Source organism: Macrobrachium nipponense, chromosome 38 (assembly GCF_015104395.2).
Source record: "Macrobrachium nipponense isolate FS-2020 chromosome 38, ASM1510439v2, whole genome shotgun sequence".
NCBI classification, from domain to species: Eukaryota; Metazoa; Arthropoda; class Malacostraca; order Decapoda; family Palaemonidae; genus Macrobrachium; species Macrobrachium nipponense.
Window position 1 is genome coordinate 44038949 of NC_061098.1, and position 5187 is coordinate 44044135.

A 5187-nucleotide genomic window follows, 5' to 3' on the forward strand; every position below is an offset into this window, starting at 1 on the left:
ATATATATATATATATATATATATATATATATAAATATATATATATATATATATATATATATATATATATATATATATATATATATATATATATATATATATATATATATATATATATATATATATATATATATATATATATATATATATATATATATATATATATATATATATATATATATATATATATATATATATATATATATATATATATATATATATATATATATACTATATATATATATATATATATATATCTATATATATATATATATATATATATATATATATATATATATATATATATATATATATATATATATATATATATATATATATATATATATATATATATATATATATATATATATATATATATATATATATATATATATATATATATATATATATATATATATAGTATATATATGAATTAATATCACATCGAACCGTGATCCATTTATATATCAATTCAAGCTACAAATGTCCTTTAATATCTAAATTCACTTTACCTCCCAAATGATATATTTCATCTATGTACCGAAGGGGAATTTTTTAATTGATAATAATTTCGTCCCCGATGGATCGAACCACCGTCCAAGTGGACGGGGACGAAATCAGGACAGCAGTGACGCTATCCAATCAGCCAACAGAGACGCTATAGTTCATATCGATTCTGACCTTACAAACACCCCTCGATCTGGGAGCTTTCGTAATTAGAATCGATATGAAACCCCGTCTACCATGTTGGCCAATTCGAGCGTGACAGCACGTAGCCTTTGTTATGAATAATTATCACATCGAACGTGATCCATTTATATATCAATTCAAGCTACAAATGTCCTTTAATATCTAAATTCACTTTACTCCCAAATGATATATTTTCATATATGTACCGAAGGGGAATTTTTTTTAATTGATAATAATTTCGTCCCCCCATGGATCGAACCACCGTCCAAGTGGACGGGGGACGAAATCAGGACAGTCAGTGACGCTATCCAATCAGCCAACAGAGACGCTATAAGTTCATATCGATTCTGACCTTACAAATCACCCTCGATCTGGGAGCTTTCGTAATTAGAATCGATATGAAACCCCGTCTACCATGTTGGCCAATTCGAGCGGTTTGACAGCACGTAGCCTTTTGTTATGAATAATTATCACATCGAACCGTGATCCATTTATATATCAAGTTAAAGCTACAAATGTCCTTTAATATCTAAATTCACTTTACCTCCCAAATGATATATTTTTCATATATGTACCGAAGGGGAATTTTTTAATTGATAATAATTTCGTCCCCCATGGGATCGAACCACCGTCCAAGTGGACGGGGACGAAATCAGGACAGTCAGTGACGCTATCCAATCAGCCAACAGAGACGCTATAAGTTCATATCGATTCTGACCTTACAAATCACCCTCGACTGGGAGCTTCGTAATTAGAATCGATATGAAAACCCCGTCTACCATGTTGGCCAATTCGAGCGTTTGACAGCACGTAGCCTTTGTTATGAATAATTATCACATCGAACCGTGATCCATTTATATATCAATTCAAGCTACAAATGTCCTTTAATATCTAAATTCACTTTACCTCCCAAATGATATATTTTTCATATATGTACCGAAGGGGAATTTTTTAATTGATAATAATTTTGTCCCCCCATGGGATCGAACAACCGTCCAAGTGGACGGGGACGAAAATCAGGACAGTCAGTGACGCTATCCAATCAGCCAACAGAGACACTATAAGTTCATATCGATTCTGACCTTACAAATCACCTCGATCTGGGAGCTTTCGTAATTAGAATCGATATGAAACCCCGTCTACCATGTTGGCCAATTCGAGCGTTTGACAGCACGTAGCCTTTTGTTATGAATTAATATCACATCGAACCGTGATCCATTTATATATCAATTCAAGCTACAAATGTCCTTTAATATCTAAATTCACTTTACCTCCCAAATGATATATTTTCATATATGTACCGAAGGGGAATTTTTTAATTGATAATAATTTCGTCCCCCCATGGGATCGAACCACCGTCCAAGTGGACGGGACGAAATCAGGACAGTCAGTGACGCTATCCAATCAGCCAACAGAGACGCTATAAGTTCATATCGATTCTGACCTTACAAATCACCCTCGATCTGGGAGCTTTCGTAATTAGAATCGATATGAAACCCCATCTACCATGTTGGCCAATTCGAGCGTTTGACAGCACGTAGCCTTTTGTTATGAAATAATTATCACATCGAACCGTGCCCATTATATATCAATTCAAGCTACAAATGTCCTTTAATATCTAAATTCACTTTACCTCCCAAATGATATTATTTTCATATATGTACCGAAGGGGAATTTTTAATTGATAATAATTTCGTCCCCCCATGGGATCGAACCACCGTCCAAGTGGACGGGGACGAAATCAGGACAGTCAGTGACGCTATCCAATCAGCCAACAGAGACGCTATAAGTTCATATCGATTCTGACCTTACAAATCACCCTCGATCTGGGAGCTTTCTTTGTAATTAGAATCGATATGAAAACCCCGTCTACCATGTTGGCCAATTCGAGCGTTTGACAGCACGTAGCCTTTTGTTATGAATAATTATCACATCGAACCGTGATCCATTATATATCAATTCAAGCTACAAATGTCCTTTAATATCTAAATTCACTTTACCTCCCAAATGATATATTTCATATATGTACGAAGGGAATTTTTTAATGATAATAATTTCGTCCCCCCATGGGATCGAACCACCGTCCAAGTGGACGGGGACGAAATCAGGACAGTCAGTGACGCTATCCAATCAGCCAACAGAGACGCTATAAGTTCATATCGATTCTGACCTTACAAATCACCCTCGATCGGGGAGCTTTCGTAATTAGAATCGATATGAAACCCCGTCTACCATGTTGGCCAATTCGAGCGTTTGACAGCACGTAGCCTTTTGTTATGAATAATTATCACATCGAACCGTGATCCATTTATATATCAATTCAAGCTACAAATGTCCTTTAATATCTAAATTCACTTTACCTCCCAAATGATATCATATATGTACCGAAGGGGAATTTTTAATTGATAATAATTTCGACCCCCCATGGGATCGAACCACCGTCCAAGTGGACGGGGACGAAATCAGGACAGTCAGTGACGCTATCCAATCAGCCAACAGAGACGCTATAAGTTCATATCGATTCTGACCTTACAAATCACCCTCGACCTGGGTGCTTTCGTAATTAGAATCGATTATGAAACCCCGTCTACCATGTTGGCCAATTCGAGCGTTTGACAGCACGTAGCCTTTTTGTTATGAATAATTATCACATCGAACCGTGATCCATTTTATATATCAATTCAAGCTACAAATGTCCTTTAATATCTAAATTCACTTTACCTCCCAAATGATATATTTCATATATGTACGAAGGGGAATTTTTTAATTGATAATAATTTGTCCCCCATGGGATCGAACCACCGTCCAAGTGGACGGGGACGAAATCAGACAGTCAGTGACGCTATCCAATCAGCCAACAGAGACGCTATAAGTTCATATCGATTCTGACCTTACAAATCACCCTCGATCTGGGAGCTTTCGTAATTAGAATCGATATGAAACCCCGTCTACCATGTTGGCCAATTCGAGCGTTGACAGCACGTAGCCTTTTGTTATGAATAATTATCACATCGAACCGTGATCCATTTATATATCAATTCAAGCTACAAATGTCCTTTAATATCTAAATTCACTTTACCTCCCAAATCCCAAATGATATATTTTCATATATGTACCGAAGGGGAATTTTTTAATTGATAATAATTTCGTCCCCCCATGGGATCGAACCACCGTCTCTGTTGGCTGATTGGGATAGCGTCACTGACTGTCCTGATTTCGTCCCCGTCCACTTGGACCGGTGGTTCGATCCCATGGGGGGACGAAATTATTATCAATTAAAAAAATTCCCCTTCGGTACATATATGAAAATATATCATTTGGGAGGTAAAGTGAATTTAGATATTAAAGGACATTTGTAGCTTGAATTGATATATAAATGGATCACGGTTCGATGTGCTAATTATTCATAACAAAAGGTCTAACGTGCTGTCAAACGCTCGAATTGGCCAACATGGTAGACGGGGGTTTCATATCGATTCTAATTACGAAAGCTCCCAGATCGAGGGTGATTTGTAAGGTCAGAATCGATATGAAACTTATAGTGTCTCTGTTGGCTGATTGGATAGCGTCACTGACTGTCCTGATTTCGTCCCCGTCCACTTGGGACGGTGGTTCGATCCCATGGGGGGACGAATTATTATTCAATTAAAAATTCCCCTTCGGTACATATATGAAAATATATCATTTGGGAGGTAAAGTGAATTTAGATATTAAAGGACATTTGTAGCTTGAATTGATATATAAATGGATCACGGTTCGATGTGATAATTATTCATAACAAAAGGCTACGTGCTGTCAAACGCTCGAATTGGCCAAAACATGGTAGACGGGTTTTTGGGTTTCATATCGATTCCTAATTACGAAAGCTCCCAGATCGAGGGTTGATTTGTAAGGTCAGAAATCGATATGAACTTATAGTGTCTCGTTGGCTGATTGGATAGCGTCACTGACTGTCTGATTTCGTCCCCACCCGTCCACTTGGACGGTGGTTGGCGATCCCATGGGGACGAAATTATTATCAATTAAAAAAAAATTCCCCTTCGGTACATATATGAAAATATATCATTTGGGAGGTAAAGTGAATTTAGATATTAAAGGACATTGTAGCTTGAATTGATATATAAATGGATCACGGTTCGATGTGATAATTATTCATAACAAAAGGCTACGTGCTGTCAAACGCTCGAATTGGCCAACATGGTAGACGGGGTTTCATATCGATTCTAATTACGAAAGCTCCCAGATCGAGGGTGATTTGTAAGGTCAGAATCGATATGAAACTTATAGCGCTCTGTTGGCTGATTGGATAGCGTCACTGACTGTCTGATTTCGTCCCCGTCCACTTGGACGGTGGTTCGATCCCATGGGGGACGAAATTATTATCAATTAAAAAAATTCCCCTTCGGTACATATATGAAAATATATCATTTGGGAGGTAAAGTGAATTTAGATATTAAAGGACATTTGTAGCTGATTTGATATATATATATATATATA